At 44.6% G+C, this 20,154-nt stretch overlaps 1 protein-coding gene across 1 annotated transcript in view; it reads left to right on the top strand.

The window, feature by feature from the left end:
- Positions 1-20,154, top strand: part of LOC128730101 (MOXD1 homolog 1) — a 41,645-nt gene that overhangs the window by 14,428 nt on the left and 7,063 nt on the right. The gene's annotated exons all lie outside the window — the stretch shown is intronic.

Below are 20,154 nucleotides of genomic sequence, written 5' to 3'. Positions count from 1 at the left end.
CCGCGCCAGCAGAACTTTACTCGTAAATAACGTGTTTTTGAAATTGATCCAATTAATGCTACCGTGCCGTGCGATGCGGAACCGAAAGACTGAAGCATCTAACTCTTATCCCGATCCAATCCCAGCGGAGGTTAGACGCGTTTATTGGGCGCGGATTATTCGTTCGATCTTCTGGAGTGGTGATGGTGTAAAGCTACCTTAGAAAATGAAGTCTTAGAACAACAATTTTCATTACTTCTCGAGGGCGGTTTCAGTAGTGCAAATAATTGGCTTCCCAAATCCAGACTCCCTCGTACCACCTTGTGCTGGAGAAACTGGCGCGAACTTCAAAGCATGCTTTTCAAATGATATGCATGCTGATGGCATATTTCAACTCGGGTTACCCTAAGGGCTTAAAGCGAAACGCTCAAGCTGGTTCCGAGATTTTTATCACCCTCTCTACCAGAAGGGTATACCTTTTTTTATAACAGCTGGCCTCTCTCGGCCGGTTTTATAAGGTCCTCTCCATGGAGCTTTTTTACGCGTGTCCCTGCCTGGCAGGGGAATAACTTTTATTTGCTCAAACGTCGTCAAATGCGTGTGTCGGTCGCGTTTTGGGCCTTCTTTTCGCTGTTTCCTCGGGGCGAACTATTTCCGGTGGCAAAGGTGCGGAACGTCCGCAAATTCACGATCAACAAACGCTGGACCATGAAGACGTTTGGGGTCACGGTTTCAGCACATGCTGATGTGTGAGCCATTCCACTCGAAGCCATCCTTACCCGACGCTCACGAGCAGTGGAACGTTTAACATCCGCTGAATGCGGCTTGAGACGTGCCCGGAACGGCGACGATGCCGTAAACAATTCACGCAGCGAGGGAATTAACTGTGAAGGAAATCTAAGGTAAAAATCTAATAAAAAAAATACACTCAGAACGAGCTCGCGTTTGGGAATTTGTGGCTTTGTTTAAGGTTTCCCTGCTTCGGTCGAAAATAAAACCAAACCAGTTTAGAGCCGGCAGACGTCACGCGGGAAGCAAAGGATTAAAAGCAAAGCAACATATCGCGTATCGTTTAAAGATTTAATTTGCGATCGATTGCGCTTCGTTGACCACGGCACGAGCAGGTTTTGGGGCTGATTCATTTATCGCTTTTGCCCACTTTCGTACTTCTGCGCTTTCGTGCATTCTGCTTTAACCACTCGGCGTGGATCTTAAACTTTTTACTTCCATCATTCCACCATTCCCACCTGAAACGATGTTCTCGCTCCACGCCAACTTTGATGCAGGTTGTAAATGGTTTTTTTCCCTCGCAACAGAAACGCCCGTTTGAAACAACGACGCATCCTTCCGCGACGCATCGGTATCAAATTACACACACCCGGCGCGCAAGATGGCAACCATCGATAGGAACAATTTATTATACCGCTCTAATGGTTGGCAACGGGCTGTGCGGGTCCTGGTAGAGTTTCGTCGAATTGCGACGATTGCCAAATGTGTGCAAAATTTCGTGTAAATTATTTACCGATCGTTTTCCACCCGAGTGAGCGTGCGCCCGCGCGAGTGTCTCACATCGCGTGTCGATGGGCTTGGATTCTCTAATTATCCTTCCTGCCAAACCGGCTAGGGATGGGTTCCTGCTGCATCACCCGAAAGTATGTGTGTGAATTCTCAGCCACGAACGAAACATAATTGGCTGTTGTCGAGGGAATAGTACGCCGGAAATCGGTACGCGTTGAAGGTGAATTGTGATTATTTTTTTCTTCAGCATCATGACGTAACGAGGAGGCATTTCCGTGGAAACAGCGACAACCATATCGCAAATATTATCCCATAAATTCGTTGTTAGGATAGGATTTGTAAAGCTCTACACTGAATTTTAATAGGCGTGCATAAAACGTTTCTTCGGATTTTACATATCTAAATTCCTGTTTCTATTATTAGACGCAAATAAACGCCATCTCATAAAACAAAGGTCAGGCCTGTTATGAATACACAATTTTTTGACACCACAAATCATGATTCCTGTCCCCGTTTTGGATTCCGTTTCGTTACATTAATATTGACATTTTTATTACACTTTTAACGATGTATTTTTGTTTGTTTCATCTCCTCCACTTACAGGTAAGTCCCGCGAATTCCTTCGATGTTGGGAGCTATGGCGGAATTTCGGTGTACGTATTTCCTTCAATTTGTTTGCCTGTCATCGATCAGCAAACATTGGGTCGCACAGGATTAGGGAAAGAACAGGAGCACAGCAAAGGAGCTTTGTTGTTCTTTGTTTTAAAATTTAAATTCCATTCCACCCCTCACAAACATTCGATTATTGGAGTTAAGGCGAGGAGTCGGACGGGCAAAATCTAATCAAAGCGCAAATTGGTCCCCGGAGAAAAGGAAGCCCACGGGCGTGTGGCGGCAAACGGTTGCTTTTAAAGCTCCAGGATTTGTTGCATTCGTAGGGAAAGCGATAGATTGGCCCGGAAGCGGAACAGAACGTCCCAAATGGCGGACGGGGTGACGTTAACGAAGGAATTGAAGGGGCCTAATCGATTTGCGGACCTTCTCGAAGGCTCGCAATCATCGCTCTTGTTCGGTACCGTACTAGAAATATCCCGATTGATCGAACATTTCGGTTAGCAGATTTGAAAAAACGACCAAACCACTACCGGAGCAGTTACGTGTAGGCGCCTAAATGCTTTTCGATCCTTTGAAGAATGTTGACAGACCTGAGTCGAAAGTCAACTGGGTGATTTTCGTAACATTCACTGGTGCAAAGAAAGGAGACGATATTTACAGTTTGTACATGTTCTCTGACCAAAATGTATTATCTTCTTTCGGTCGGCATTAGTGTGGGACGTATGTATAAGTATCCGCATCGTCCTGCCGGCGGTTGAAGGAAATATTTATCTAAAGCACTCTATTTATAACCTCAACCGAAAGTTGCGCCTTTTATTTTATCTTCCTGCAATATGATTTAATCCGAGCATTATCGTTCGGGCGTTCCTTAAGGATATTCACCATAGTCACTAATCGCTTTTCCCGGCGGTAGCCTAAGCAACTGCTTCTCGTAAAGCCTCGTAATCCCTTAAGTGATTTTCTTTGGCATTTTCATCCCTCGGAAAAGGGGTTTCGGGCCTCTCGTCAAAAGCTGCCCTGTGGGCGAAGGTTTTGGGGTTTGGCGTAAACTTTTCGCCATTATGTCGAAGATTTTGGACACGCACGCTCCAAGGCCTCCGTGCAGACGCTGGACAGCTTGATCCTTTTCGAACAACGCGCCAACCCGTGCATAGGGCGCATGTTTTGATCGCTTCCAGGGCAAACCTTCGCCTCAATCGTGATAAAGCTAACGGAAGCCCTTATCTGTTATTCGTCGCTAATTGTTACTGCGCCGTTGGACGGTTGTGAAAACTTTCCAACGAACCTGCACCGTCTGTAGGACAGTAAGTAAGATGGATCGTTGATACAGACGGAGAACAATCCGTGCTGAAATTGGTTCTTCCAGCGGGGCAAAATGGAGCTCAAATCGTTGCTGCACGATATTAAGGCAGTTTATCATCGTCTTACGAAGTACCAGTGCTACGGGCTGATGTTAACACGGAAATACTCGACATGCTGGGGCTGGATGACTAGCTTGTGATGTAGCTGATGAACTAAGCCGTAATGGGCTCCGTGGGTGATGATTATGAGAGATATGTCTGACGCAGGGCGTACTCCAGAAGGATGTAACATACTCTTACATCGCGTCAGGACGAGTACGTTCATTACAATAGACCACCATCAGCATTGTTCTTCGGAATGAAACAACCTCAGTCTCATTTCTTCTTCACTTCCGGATCCTAGTGTGTGTTGATAGTCACTGTTGCAAAACGCACCAAGTTCCAAATACTACTACGGTTGATTACGTTACTGCCAGATGTTGGTTATTTTGTAGATTAAGGATCTTGCGCAAAAAGTATTTTCCATTATCCACCAGCACGATATTGTTATTGTTTTGTACAAGTTCTCGGGCAAAGGTCTTCCTGTTCAATGGTGTCTGCATTAGAATTGATTAAGGCTAGACTGGACTACATAAATTTCTTCCCACCTGGCTCTCGGATCTCCGAGAACGCTTCAATTGGTTCGCTTACTTCATCGTCCTCCATCAGAAGTAAAGGCATTAGCGAGTAGCTTCAGCCATGCGTTCACCTGAAACCCTTTTTTCTCCAACTCAAACTGCAAGCACAATGCACAAAAAACCCCGTATTCGAGAAGCACAAAACATGTTCTCGTGCAATAACAAGTCGGATCTGCCAAGCAACCACCTTCCTGGTGCCGTTGGGCGTCCTTCCAGGGTGGTTTGCTGCCGGTGTCTGATAAAATGCCACGAATAAATTTCGACGCTTCCTGCTGGAAGACGCCTCTCTCCCCAAGGACCGGTTCGGCATGCCGCGCAAGTGCAGGAATGAGTTCTAAAGCCGGCACAAAAAGTGGTGGCAAGCTTTTTTTTTATTCGTTTTAAGTCCCCCAATACCGAACCCCATCGGCTGGCGCCATCGGTTAGGACTCGTTACACTTGCAACGGAAGCGGTCACATTCCAGCGATCGTGAGCCACGGCGCTTTCGGAACGTGTTCGCCACGTCGTGATGCAGTACGCGTTGGAGTTGGTGGAACCTTCGGTTCATTCCTTCCGAGGTCGCACTGTTACACAACCAACCCGCTGGGATGCGACTTCACGCGTCGTCCATCTCCAATTGTACCGCAGCTGATTGATGTCGGCGACGAGGCATTTGCTGGAATAATTTCTCCAGCTCAAGCAGCAGAAGCTACCGGACTACGGTGGCCACTGTCTTCGCACCTGCGTTCGCCCTGGTTCGGATCATTTAAAATTCACCTCACGCAACTTCACACTAAACCTGCCCGAGAGGACGGCATTTAATCAGCACACGCGGGACTCGGGACGGGTGCCACGATGGTGAAGGGAAACCGCCACAAGAAATTAAAATTAACGATTCTCAACGGAAAGCCCGCTCACGGCCGGATGGCGGAGCGCAACATGGCACCTGCGTAATTGCTCGTCTCGTGTCGCCACGTTAGGCGTTTCGGGGGTGGCATCCGCAAAAGGGTGCACGAAGAAGATCAACCGTATCCGTGCCGCTCGTGGCCTGGGAAAATCACAGTCAAACTTTCGAGGAAATGACTCTCATCACGTTCCGGTTGGCAAACGCTTCACGATTTCATAGAGAACCACCCGGAAGGAGACTGATCCACCCACCAGAATCGGGTAGCACGAAACGTCAAACGCATGGAATGCGCCTTTCTGACACCTGCAAGTGTAACTAGCTCATTAGAGCAATGGGAGACAATTACGCGCAACTTTCGTGAACGACGGGGCAAAAGCTCGACGTGTGCGAGGTTAAAAGGCAATCCAAGCATGCGGCGTGCTTGCTAATGAGCAGCGAGAATGGTGGAGAGCACGATGCGACTGGAATGCGCGAAAAGGGCCTCTTTTTCGCTCGCCGGATGGGAACATCGGTGCTCGTTTACATGCAGCGCGCACGGTGCGGCGTTGAAAGGTTGTAAAATGGATAAAAACCGGTCTCGGTGTGTTCCGCCCGCGCGCGGGATAAATGTAGGTTTCAATTCTAAGCAACTGTGAGTAAGCAAATCAAACGGGATTAAAACCCTGCTCTAGGTGTGGAACGACCGAAAGAAGTATCTTTTTAGAGGGAATCAAGAAGCACTTCGTGGGAAATGGGTGGACTTTCCTGATACAGTGAGGGAACACATTTTTTGAAACTACTTTCTGTGGGTGATTAGCTTTGAAACGGGAGAATTTCATACAAAATTATTATGGGATCATCAGCTAATACCCGAGTATATATTAAGGAACTTTATCCATTACAGTTATCACCTTTTTTTTTGCTTCAATGCTTCGCGTATCCTTTGATAAAAAGAATAGCCTAATTAGGTATAAGTAACACCAAATTTGAGGACACGTGGCCGCTCAATCACGTGCACCGTATGGTACGCTCAACTTTGGCGTGCCATCTTGATACGACAATCGGGCATGATAAATAACAGATAGAGAAAGGGCGAAAATTTCCTTCGGGCGTGTTTTTTTTTCTTCTCTCCACCATCCTCGACCGTTTCACCATCCGTATCCTGAAGCCTGGTTTTACAGCGCGTTAATGGCCGAGTCTCTCCCAAACAATCGATATCCTTCCTGTCACGTAGACGTTTGTGCCGGAAACAATTTGCCACGGGGCTGCGGGTGTAAATGGGGAAAGGAAGGATGACGGGCCCCAGAATGCGTCGCGTCTACATCCTCCAGCCGAGCACACACGAGACACACGCCGGCCGGGACGGACACGAGACGAAAATCGGCGCGAAACACGATGACACACTTCCGTTCCTACAGACGCCCTCAGACGGTGGCCCCCGGGAAATGTTGCTCAATTTCACTCCATTAGGGTGGCGTTCACCTCCCTCCCTGAGGGCCAAGCGTTGCTCTGGAACGGACACGGAGGTCTTGCGTGAAGCAACGAAAAGCGGCGACGTGATTGTTTTTTTTCCTCCTTGTCCTTTCGGCGAAACTCTTCCACAACCTGTCCTCGGGGACAGCGAAACGAACACCGTCCCGCGTCAGTGAGAGGATAATAAATTGCGAGCTTTCTTCGTGGGAGGCGAACCCGGCGAATCGGGAAGAGTTGGTATAAATCATTCGACAACTGTGTCGATCGTCGCCGCTCTAATGCGACAATTTTCAACGAGAGCAGAAATTAATTGACAGATTAGTGTAATGCATCATTGTTCAGCAATAGCCATGCCCATATGTTGCAGGGTTTGCTGAACATCAGTGCCACAGGTCTTAACATTCTGCAGACATTACAGTACGACAACAGAAATTAAATGTCCACGAGCTGAATTACACCTCACGCGAGGCAATGAATCGGAAAGCAATCGTAAATTGTTATTTTTTTTTATTTTATGCACATCCAATTTCACGATTATTCTATGTTTCGGATTTATTTCGTCGCCTGCATTAAAGCACATAATATCCTCGGTCATGCTGTGTTTTATACGACACTGCGCACGATCGCATAAAGCTGCTTCTGGCCAGTTTCGGTTAATGCTATCGCAAATCGAAACAACTTTAACGACTCAGGAACGAGCTGTTTAAGCGTCCAATAATACGACCCGTAAACCTCCGACCATTTCCACACCGCCGACACAAATCGGAACCGTTTTCCCCTTTGTTTTATTGTGATTGCGGTTTAATTGGTCGACATGCGAGCGTAAATGTGCGGCTTGCCGTGGTCCTGGCAGGTCTCTCGCTTCCAACACCTTTCTCACCTTGATGGATCGGTTTTGGGGCAGATGTCGTCACTCTTTAATGTAGTCAACGAGCATTGCTCAGGACGTGAAGCAATTGTACCTCAAACAGAGAACTTGATGATGAAATCGCCAAAGGAAAGTTAGACGAGAATTTGATGCACATAGGACGAATTGCTGGCTATTCATGTGCTATGGAAATAAAAGTGCACGTATTCCAGCTTTCCGGAAGAGTGCTTGGCGAACGTTCCACTCGCATGGAGGAGTGAAAGCAAAAGTAATAGCTGAATAACGACCATGGTGACCACCCATCATGCGCTTTTTTTTTTAAAGAGGGTAAAAAAGGTGTCTGCAACTGTCACCATTTGCAGGTTAGCACCCCATTCGGTTTTTGCATTCTGCATAAATCTTACCACAAGCCCACGAATACTTAACGCGCGGGCTCATTGTAATAAGCCACCGTACGTGACGGTTTCGCGGTGAGCCACCGCGCGCTCGAATCTCGACAACCGACACCATCAGATGGGCTCATTTTTTTGTTTCCACCCACATCTCTCCCACACGCGGAGTTCATCCAGCAAAGGAGACCGCTGGTGGCACGGGAAACGATTTTGCAAACAAAAGCATCACCCAGCGTCAGCCGGAAGTACGCTTCAAAGCGGAGAACCCCGGTGCTCTTCCCATGCAGCGGGAAGAAGATGCGCACGAGAGATTTTTCAGCAGAACGGTGGGTCCAGCAGAAGAGGTGGGTGCCATGTGGGAAATATAATGTTCTTTCACATTTCGTTTGAAGCATTGCGGTTGCATGCCAGAAGCGTCTCGTTTGCAACGTCTGCTACCCCACCGTTGGGAGAGACCGGAAGCAGAAGCCCTTTGGGAACGTATTCACGGTCTGCCGGATTTTGGTCTCTCGCTCGGTTTTGCACACATGTGCTTCATTGATGCAGATGGTTTGGAAGAAATTAAAAAAAAAATGCGTAATAGAGACCACACACAGAACTCCCACATCAAAGTTGGCAAAGGGCTTCCCATTGTTGGGGAAATACGCCACAGTTGGACCCGGCTGATCTGGGTCGGTCGGTCGCTGGTTGGGGTTTTGTGGGTTGAAATACGATTAAAAAACGAACCCATTGGGAGCGTGTTCAATGTCATCTGTTGTCGAAGATGTGCTGGTGAATTTTCGCCTCCGCACCCTTTGTTTGGTTTCCCCCGGCACGCGGTTTAATCTTTCGTCTTCCGGTGGTCGATGGTGCTGCAACAAAGTAGTCATAAAATGGTTGATTGTTGTGTTGAAGGCTTATTCAGGGCTTCCCATGGGAGCTGTAGCGCTATCCACATGGGGTTCAGACGCAGAAAAGAGTTCCCTAAAATGTGATTGAATCCGCCTATCCGTTCGTGCCATTCAACGAAGGGATAAAAAACGGATTCCGTCGCGTAAAACAATTGCCCCACTATCAAGGGTGCGTCTCTGGTGTGTTTCTTCGAAACGTCGTGCGAACGTCACGTAGCGATAAATCGTATCCTAAAACCGGCTCGCCGAAAAGTGGCGGCGCGTGCTGCTGATATGTTGTGCATATTTTTCACACGCGTTTCTTGGGAGGATTTTGCAGTAAAGTCATCTTGAAGGAAAAAAGAAAACGATGGGTTTTCTTGTGCCTTATATCCGCTGGCTTCCGGGAAGTGAAGACTTTAGCCTATCGATGGATCAGGAAGTTATCGTCCTGTCTCGATGCTTACCATGTCTGATATAAAATAGAATTGTTAAGCCACAGACGATGTTGAAGAACAAAACTTAGTACTACAGCAATTTGCTGTGAATTTCAACACCATCAAATGCTGGTCGATTTCAAAAATTACTGTTCGAAATCTTCCAGGATCTTTTCATATGAATCTTCAATTTTCTTTTACTCTTTGGCTTATTATAAAAACACTAAAAACTACATAATTGCTGCCTCCTTTCTCTTTAAATTTAAACACTCATCTTCTTTTTTTGGGCAATTCGATTTGACTGTTGATTGCATTGATTTTCAATTTTCTTGCTTCGATTGGCAGATTCTGTCTTCTCTTCGGACCAAACCTTCCACTAGAGTTTCGGTTCAATTTGTGTTACAGTTCTCTTGACGATTTGTTTGACGTAACATGTCCGGTTGCTTTTAAACTATCAATGTTTGCCAAATGGAGGCAGCTCGGAATACACAAGAAGATATCACGATATGCGCGTTGACGCGCACTGCTCGTTTAGAAGAATTTTCCAAAAGCAAAGACCTCTCCTTAAGAAAGCCTCATGTTTTTAAACCTATGTGCCTGTCGAAACGGAAGTTTGATTGTAGCATATTTTCTGATAACAGTGTATTTATTGCTTTTCTTTTAATCCTCGAAGGCGTTCGAAGGCGAGCTGATCCTTTTTCCACGGTCGCACGTGACCGTGCTTCTAGATATTGTCTGATTTATGGGTAAAAGATTAGGTCACACATATGAGAAAAGTTCATCAGAGCTTCTTAAACATCTTCAGGCGCTGAAGCACACACATACCGTGTGTCATAAAGTTTTAGGAACCTTTCCGGTATTTTCTGCCGATGATAAACCTTTGGGGAAGAATCTTGAATTTTTTAATGTTTTTTTCCGTATCTTTAAGGAACATTTAGAATTGTAATATATATCGTGGTTAATTTCGGGTTATTATGGTGCTCTTAGAATGCACCAACGTGCTCCGAATGTCGTGCTTTCTTTGCTTTCTTTCCTTTGGAGGACATATACATCTTTAATGACTACTTCATCAGTTACGGCTTCACCTCTCCCACTTAATTGACCGTTATGACCGACGACGATTCTTTTGGAACCTTTTTTGCAAGGGTGAAGGGCCTCCAAACGCCCGGAAGGCCGAAAAAAACGTACGCTCTTATCATGCCCTAATTGCAGCCTTCCCCATTCGAGGATGTCAAGCGACGCTCGGTGCATTCGATTGCACATCATCGCGGCAACGATTTCGGGTGCCATTCCGAAACGCTTCAACCGTGTCCTGCGCGAAGGGGTGCATTGGAATTTGGAACTTTTTTTTGTGTGTATCTACTTCACTCTTCCCTGTTCGCACCATTTATGGCTTGTAGGTCAAAAGCTCGGACCGCTCCAGAACCGGTCACGGGTTCTGCCTGCGAAGGACAACAGTGGCGTTCGCTGCCGAAACCCGTGCTCGCGTCGGCATGCTTTAATTAATATATTAAACCGCTCAAACCCCAGGTGGTTAAGGTAACGGTTAACAGAATTTTTGCTGCAACGAGCCACGATGGAAGTTACCCAAGGGCAATTTCTTTTTGTCGATTTTTTTGTTGCTGGCTAAAACGAAATTTTCCGCATATTTTACATGGCCGGCAAAAGGGTGGAATTAAAATGATAATGTAAGCAGCGAAAAGAGTAACGAATCGCTGCCACCGGTGACTCGCTTCAACTCCAACCAGTTATTCAAACTCCTCGCCAGGAAGAAGGCATTTTGATGGACCTAGAAGGATATCCAACTTTCACCGGTAGAAGAAACGAGTGCGAGTGACAGAGAGAGAGAGAGATAAAGCGAGCGAGCGAGAGAGAGAGAGAGAGAGAAAAAATTTTAATAATTTCCTCAAGCCGTAAAACAAGCAAGATGTGAAAAACCTCCAAGTCCCCACCAAAGATACTCCAGTTGGGGTTTCTCGCGAAAGCACCGTTATCAGAAAGTTTGATCGATGATACTGTAGAGGGAAATTGACAGGGTTTTTTGGACGCACACGGTGCATCTGCGTTTTATGATCGGTAGACCATCAGAGGCATGTTTTTTGGGAAGGTTTGTTAGTGCAACATTCGACAGCAACAACACTCTGCCTTCCTTTGGGTACTCAAATGACACCCGGAGCGTGAATCATCCGGTTTTTGCGTGGTTTAATGTCCAATTTTCCTTTGCTTCTGCTGCTGCAAGTGTAGCAGATGATGATCAATGAATGGCCTTCGGCGACGGTTGGATGATGGATAGCAACTTTTGGGAAGATAATTAAAAGCTCCTCACTGCTCTACAATCAAACAATCTATCCTTTAAAACAAACATTTTAACGTGTATTTCTGTTTTACCCTTACTGCATATTGTGTGTCTTTCTTTTTCAATTGTTTTTTTTTTTAATTCTTGTAAGCTCATCCTCTTATTCCAGAGCTGTTCTCAGGAACCAATTCCAATTTCCTGGGCGCGTTCAATTATGCGTCCAAAAATACGTCCCGTATTTGTTTTCTGCATTTCCAGCGAATTGTGAACACAAAAAAGAGAGTATATTTTCCGATGAATAATCGTCAGCAAGTGAACGCTGGCTCAATCTATTTTTAACAAATGCTTTGAAAAGCTACGAACCGTGAATTAAGCAATATACGATTGCAAGGGTGGAGAGAAGTTCGACAAACTGAAAAAGTGCGCGATATATCGCGTTAGATATCGTCGTTTGGCAGCATGTTTGGCACGCACTGTACTCAACACGAATCCTTTTTCATGCTTCGAAAGCATTCTCGGTGAATACTCCTCCCCGCGCACAGGGACCACATATTTGTAATTGGTGCTTTTTGATTGATCTTTAGCTGAAACAATCACCAAATTGCACACGCCGGGGCTTCTCTGCATTATTTCTGCATGGCTCCATTTTTTAAGTGCGTCCGCTTCTGCTTCGTTCATCTTTCTTCCACAAGGTATGGGGAGAAAAATAATAACCTGCCACTTCCAGCAGCAGCAGTTCCGTCGGCAGCAACTGTTGGCAGGTTATTTTCACTCCAACTGCCACCGCACTCTGTGGTGATCCTGCAACCTGGCACCTGCAAAGAACGCACATTGGTTTGCTCCGCTTCCATCAACATCATCATCGTCCAGCGACGGCAGCAGCATACGGCCAGAAGCTAAACATTACGCCCCGGGCAAAGCGGAGTGGACTCGAAAAAAAAAGGATACAAACAAATGAAACATGAAGGAAACGTTCAAAACGATGGGCGTTTGGTTGAGTGGAAACGGTGGTTCGTTCGGTTTTTTTTTTCTGCTGTTTTTTTTCGTCCTTCTTTTTTTGCCTATCTTACAAGTTCAGTTCTCCGTTCTCGTTCGCGATTCATCAAGCATTACGGAAGATGAGAAACGATTTTTTTTTGCTCTCTCGAAAATGCACCATAAACCAAACACATAAAAACGTTCGACACGCGAAAATAAAAGCATCACAGGGAATACTCACACGCACGTCCGTATGCGCGCGTAAAACGTAGACCGAGGCATTAAGTTTGCGAAAATGAAGTCACCCGGCAGGGTAGATAGATAGAGGGTGAGTAAGCTGGATTTTAAAAACAATATTTTTCAAAGCGCCCATCGTATATCCCTGACAGGACCTCCCTGGCAGGACGCGCGCTTAATGGCAGCCGTGGGGATTGGGCTCAAGCGAGGAGCCTCCTGGGCACATCATTTGCGCCTCCGATGGTATCAGGACCTGGTAGGAATTGAATACGAGTATCTGTAGTTGAAATGGCATTAGAGAGGCGGAACCAAAATGCTCACCTTTGATATATGTATCTCGTTTTGAGCTTCCTGATTGCTTTGATGGAGGTTCTCTTTTAATTGGATGGGAGTAATAAACACAAAGCGCAATGGTTGCGTTTTAATATTGAATGATGCTCGTCAATTTGCTGCTTATTTCATCAATTCGATTGCAGGCTGCTGCTTATCAATGAGTATAAAAAAATTGAAACTCGTTTTAAAAATTTTAATAAAAATTCCTCGGAAGAGTCAATGCCCATGAAATAAAATTCCTCTAGATATATTATTAAAGCGTTTGTTTAAACGCCTTATTTTCAGCGTTAATGAACATCAGCCAGGTCAGCAAAAACACATTTGCTAGTAGTAAATCCTCATAAAACCTCGATTGGATAGCATTCCAATTTGTATCGGCCCCTATTTTACACGTCTGTGATTCCGTGGGGTTTCCTTTTTTTTAAAGTAATAGTTCGACAACGTCGTACGATGTTCTTTTTTCGTCCATCCACGCTACCATCTGGTAAAGGATTCAATTACGAACCAATTTCAGTTCATTTTCGGCACATTCCAGATATCCGTTTTGTTTCCGTTTTGCTACGGGTATTTTTTTTTTCGCTATCAATGCGAGAACGATTTCCCGCACTCCATTTTGGTAATCTGATAACAATTTCCATGAAAAGGATCTGGGTGCCCGTGAGAGATTCAAAGGATACGACCCGCCGGATAAAAATCCTACCAGATGATGGTGTGAAAAAATGGAAGAGAAAATCGATAACGATCGAAAAATAAAGTTACCATTGTTATTTGCTCTGAAAAGTTTTTACGCTAAATCGAATAAAGCAAAGCTGGCGGAAGTACTCATGAAGCGTAATTGACCATAATTTTATAGCAATTGTTTATTGTTTTAAACTTTTTTGCAAAATCATTCGATCTACAAACCAATCATAAATTCTACCCAATCAACATCGGTGTCTTAATCTAATTTTAAGTCGAAAAGTCGCCTGAATAAACATTCTCGCAACATGCTTAAACATGAAGGCTCTGTTTCCGTTTGTTTTGGAATGCGCGAGGAAAAACTCGACTGCCTGAAAACCGAATCCGTGCTCAATCCATCCATTTTCCGTTCCATTTCTGGGTCAATGCCAGCAACAGTCCTGGTCCCGCTTCGAAGATGAATCACTGTAAAATGAAATAAAACGCTCTCTCTCCACGCCGGCCATTCGTCATCCTGTTATTTCCACTCGTGGTGTGCTCTCCTTCAAACGCACAATATCCGACCGCAATCCGCACTCGAAGAAAGCTACTTCTCTTGCGTACAAAATTCAACCCTGCGCTGCAAAAGTATGATAATGATAATGTAAATATGACGTTTTTCCATGCCACGACAGGAATAAACCGGATGTAGCCCGGGTAGCGTCCTACCACATTATCTCTAGGAGTGGTTCCTGCGGGACTTTCCGTCTGTTCCAACGGAAACCGGAAACGATTGAGACCGCGATTTAATTTATGGGTTGCAAAACAAAGAAAACCTCGCACACAAAAGTTGTGCAGAAAATTCTGCTTCTCGTAATAAAGGAGTTTGGGAAAAGCGCACGGTTTGAAAAAAAGGGAACACGGAAGCGATGTTGTTTAAACATCAAAACATTAATCATGCGACATTGGACCGTGATGTTGGAGCGCTAGTTTTGAGTTTATCGGGTGGTTTTGTGTGTGTGTCCGTTTGTTTGTAGTTGTGATAAGAAAACGGCTTTTCCTGTGACCAGTCCATGCAGACGGATGTGTATAAGGATGAAAAATTTTGTTCAAAACTTTTTCCAAGCACGCCTCTTTCTGCAAGACCGAAAACGGATAAGTTGATCCTCGGTTAGGCTTGCGGTTAGGTTTCATGCTCCATCCCATCTCCTTCACAACCGAATGATCAATCGTAATTTTATCGAAATTTTGTTTTTCTCTCTTGGTAAAACTTTCCCAACCATAGCATACCCGCTGGCCCGCAGCAGCCCATCGGAGGGTTACAAAATCGTTTCCATAGCGATAAATTGATAGTCAACGGGAAACGAATGATGCTTATAGATGGTTGGCCATTTTCCACGAACCCGAGCAATGGTTGCTGCGATACTGAGGCAGAGACAGGCCTCTAACGCTCCTGGCGCCTTGTTCGGGAAAGAGACTGATTTTGTCATTCAATTCTCGCCGTATTGCCCTTTTTATCCCGGAGAAAAAGGAACACAAGTCGAAACACCCAGACTGGAAATTGGAAGGTGTAGGAAAACTGCTGATTGCATCAAGATCTCCCGAAAACTTATTACATCCATCCGTTTTGCCTAGTGGTAGCACACCTGCATCTGAGCAACATGGAAGGTTCCGGTGCACGCAAGTTGCTCATTTTCCTGGACCACTGATTACGTTGCGAATTTTGTGCCTTCTTCTGCCGGCAAGTCAGCGCAACAATCATGCAATTAGGAATGATTTTGAGCGATTTGTCGGCAAAGCGTCGACTTTGCTTCCTTTCTTTTGAGTTGAAACCTTGAACGGGCTTTTTTTATTTGAAGGATAATTTAAGCTAAGCAATTTTTGGCTGCGCCTGCACTTCGCAAGACACTCTTTGGTTTGCTAATATTAAAACTTAAGAGCACTCTCATTTTGCAATTATCGCGTGCTTGAAATTACTCGAATCAAATTTAAGGCATTCAATATTTGAAAAGGAAGATGATTCCATCAATTACAACTACATAAAAACCATCAATTTCTTAAGATAGAGAGCAAATTTTAGTGGATATTTTCGCTAAAACAATACAAGCACTTTACAAACTATGATTGATGGCCGCAATCAACCACAGGATCGTGTGGACCAACCATGAATGAACTCTTTCCAGAGCGTGTATGAATGGTTTGGGTGAATGCCGGTGCAAAACTTGCTCCATCCACACGAATCCGACGGCCAAATGCATTTTTTTTTGTTCGTTTTCGTTTGCTCTCATCCGTCGCTTCCGGGGAGACCAAATCATGTGCCCTCACGCACGAAGCTCCACTTCGGTACAACTTTTAATTGCCCTACTCGAGGGAAGCGAGCATAACTTAAAACCTCAAACGCTTCCACAATCGGATTAACCTGGGCACGTCCGAGGCAATCATCTTGCTGCAGCAAAATTGCAGCAAGCCTGACCGAAGCAAAAAGGATGAGCAAAAACCAAGACCAAACCGGTCATGAAAGGATCCAAGTATTTTTTTGTTGCAACCAATCATTCGTACAGCAAATGCAGTGGATGGCGAATTGAATGATTCAAGAAAAAAAAAGTAAATACAACGGTTCCCCAAACTACCGCATATTTTAAAGCTCGTGCTAATCGGATTATGTATTTTTAATTTCCTGGGAGGAATGTGCACGACATAAAAATAATAGATGTAGTTTGGGTGACATGGCCCGTATCGCTGGCCATAAATATGGTGCAACTGATTTGGGTTATAATCCGTTTAAAATTAGCGGAAAGCAGATATTAAGTTGAATGTCCTTTTTATTTACTCTTAAAACTCGAAGTTATATAGTTCAGGAAATTCAGGGCTCTCAAAATAATGTCATGTTCATGACCGAACGGAAGGAATTCCTTGAATATATTTCACCAAAAGACTTCCTCTAATGATGGCCAAAATTAACCGTTCCCTATCTGGTAATCAATTACGAGGGGAGATTTTATGATTGTGATTCAATAAATTTCATTAAATTATGAAAAGGCGTGCTCCGGACACTTCGTCAACCTCTGGGGCAACCTTGAACTGGGAAACTCAAAATTAACTTACACCCAACTTTTCCAACCACCATAAATCTCGAGCGCCCTTACTATCGGGGACTAGTGGGCACGAAAAAAGCAAAGAAGTTTGTGTTTTTTTTTCTATCTTCATTCAAACGAATTTTGCCTTGCCCGTTTGCCCAGCAGGACAAAGTTGATGATTTTGTTTAAAACACGTTTGGCTCTCACTCACGTGACTTTACCGAAATCAACGTCACGTTGGAGTGGCGCCTTGAAAATCGCTCTTTCAAGGTGGCAAAGAGGAAGGTTCGGTCGGGAAAGTTATCTCCATTAAGCGAGCAACTTGCCATCTTCCCGAAACCGTACACGACCGTTGTGGGGTGCTCTTGGGTGCGTTCCGGATTGTAAGTTGGGGGATTTATGCCAGCAGCAGAATGCGCTTTGCCGTGGAGAAGCCCACGTCGAGCTTTCCTTATTTCCATTCTTCGCCTTTCCGGGTGATTTCATCGGTAAAAGATGACGGCACTGGGTAAGGGCGATTGATTGGAAAGCTCCCAAAACTCAACGAGAATGGCTTGGAGTGGGAAATGGGAAATGGATGGCTCGAATTTGTGAGCAAGTGTTTTCCAATGTTTCCCGAGAACCTGCGCCCTCCCTTAATTTGTGTTTTTGAAACTATCGTGACCTTCTGGAGAGCTTCGGAAAGCACTTCTTGAAATTTTATCCAGATGTATGTTTTTCCTCGGTACCCAAGCAAACAAGCTGCTAGGTGGCATAAGTTGGGTGTAATGTTGCACAAAGCGAAATAAAAGTGCATCCCCAAGACGAACCAACTGAAATTTTCCCGAACACTCAAAGCAGGACCTAGTAAATTCGAGGCAAAATAGAACCAAGTGAATGTTTTGTTTTTGCGAAACGCATCATTTGTTTATATCAAACGCTCGTTTGAGTTCGGTAAATTTATCGCTTCCACAGCGCGCACATTAGTTGAACTCACATGTTATTTTAAACCTCCCCAAACTTAACACAAGGCGAAAGTTTTGTTACAAGCGTGAAACTCTTCATAAAACCAATAGAACTCACCTGAAACATTATCGAATATTTATTATCATACCTTTCCCAATATTTTTCCACGTGATTACTCCTTTCCTTGTTCTGATACCGGATGCGGTTTGGAAACATTTGCATCACGAAATATTGCGCCTAAATGTGTGCTTGATCTCGCTAACATGCGTATGAGTTGCAATTGAATGGATACCGCGGAAAATTAAATTTCCGCGCTTGGGTATTATCCTGATCGATGTTGATTGGGGTTTTCCAATTATTGCCACAAATTTAGTATGGTGCATAATGAAATCAATAGCACGCCAGTTCAGTGAGGTGTGGATGATGAAAATATGGCAATATTCAATCTCGGAGCATGTGTTGATCAACAGCCATACATTCAAAACAACAAGGAGTATGTTATGTTTTTTTAACATAGCTCCACGCAAATAACCGAACAACTGCAACAACAAATGTTCGAATAAATACTGGGAAGGGTTTCTATCATTACGAAAAGGCCGAATTGGATGATGTCTGCATCGGTAAAAAATCAAATCAAGTTGATAGTTTCGATATTCTGACAAAACTTCACGCAATATGGTGAATATTATCCAATACTGCTCCACCATACGGACTCCCATAATTCATAATGCATATATCCTTAGCAGAGAATCGCAATCTGCGTTTTTGACTGTTAGTCCATTTCATGAAAAAATAACCATTATCATCGTCGTCGACATGGTCATCTAGAGATGTTCTCGATCGGAATATTCTCCCAAAACCTGCTATCTACGCCCGATAGTGTCTCTTTATTTCTATTGACGCGAAAGAGCGCCCACAACCGAGGGCGTTTGTTTGTTCTTTCATTCTTAGCTTCTGAACCGTAACCATCGAGCTTGTGGATAATCCAATGAATATTTGACGATCGAAAATAGTCTGCGGTTGTGGTTCCTCACCTCCTCTTATGCACACAAGACTCGGTGGCTGTACCTCAGGATGTTGATCTTATTTTTTTGAGCTTCAAAAAAGCTTTAATAGAGCGTTGAAACGATATCGCGCCAGGTTAGGTTACTTTTACCCACAAAATCAAGCAGTCGATGTATACGACCATGTCTTTAAGAAACACTTTCAGGTTTCTGAACGTGATGGATGAAGAATAAAATGCCCGATCCAATAATAGTGAAACACGACCCAATAAACAGAGGTGAACGTCGCAGAACATTTCCCTATTTCAATAACAACATTTTGCTGGAATGAAAAATGCCTTCACAATTCCGGAGCGTGCGTTCAAATAAAAATCGAACGCACGCACATTCAGGATCCGATACAGGACGAACCTGTGGCTTTTCCAGGAGCAAGGCTAGTTACGCACCCCCATCAGAGGCGATATTTTACGGCAGACAAATTTATTTCCCTTTCATGTTTTTTTTCTTCGTTCCTCAACGCTCTTCGTGAAAGTTTTCCGGAAGCAAAAATGTGGCCGAAAACTGTGCGGCTAGAACCACGCGAACGAAACCAACGGAAACTGAGTAGGCTTTGCGGTGTGTTATCTCTTGCGGGTAGAAGCACGTGTCCAAACACGAAACTTTATTTTGGCGCCCCACCGGAAGTGGCGCGTACAGACCACGCGACTGACACACTGTTCGGGAATTGAGTGTGTTTTTTGTTTGTTTTCTTCAGGCGCGAAATACTGTCCAAAGTTTGTCCCGGTCTCCGATATATATGGAAATGAATCGTGTGCTGTGGTTCTTCGTAGCTGTGTGGTTTGTGAAACGTCTGGCCACCTTGTGGCGTAATAATAAGTGGTGATTTTTCGAGCGACAAAAACACACAAAAATACGACTATTTCACATCCATTTCACTGCTCAATGCTGCCGTTACTATTGAATTTATGCTGCATTTCTAACGTGATAAAGTTTCAATTCAATCGTTAAAACTTTACAAAGTCCATCGTGAGTATCTGAAGGACTGGCTCGTGCAAAAACTTGTTGACAATAGCGAAAAATCGGATTCGCTGCTACCATTTCTTGGTAATTCCTCCATGCCATAGCAGCCATGGCGTCTTGGGAAAAGTTCCCTAGCCAAGAAGGATACAAGACAACAGCAGGAACGATTGTTCAACCAGCGGTAGCGAAGCTGACGCGCGATGCTACAATTATTGGAAAACTTTACGCTCCTTCCTTATCGCTTCCCTCCTTTTCCTTTGATAGGAAAATCGCCGCGTGTGAAGTGAATTTTTGGATGAAGAAAATCGTACAACGTGCTTCGGGACGTGGCTTGGTCACGAAAAGGCGCCATGTGCCGCACCACCAGGAACCAGCACGTTGTCATTAAGAAGTGGTTTCTTCCGCTTGATTCGACCCACGGTGCGGAACTTGACGCGTAACTTTTTTTGTATTTTTGCTTAGAACCGCATAAATTAACATCGAATTTGTAGGCGTTCGCAAAGGGCGAGGAAAATTACAGCCAAACCGCCAGAAGCACCACGATAAAAAGAACAAACAGAAACATTTACGGCGCTTCGGTTGGTTTCGCTTCGGGGAAAAGGAGCTTTTTTT

This window comes from Anopheles nili, chromosome 2 (genome assembly GCF_943737925.1).
Source record: "Anopheles nili chromosome 2, idAnoNiliSN_F5_01, whole genome shotgun sequence".
Classification (NCBI taxonomy): domain Eukaryota; kingdom Metazoa; phylum Arthropoda; class Insecta; order Diptera; family Culicidae; genus Anopheles; species Anopheles nili.
The sequence above is the reverse complement of the archived record's forward strand: the minus strand, read 5'-3'. Positions and strand labels throughout refer to the sequence as shown.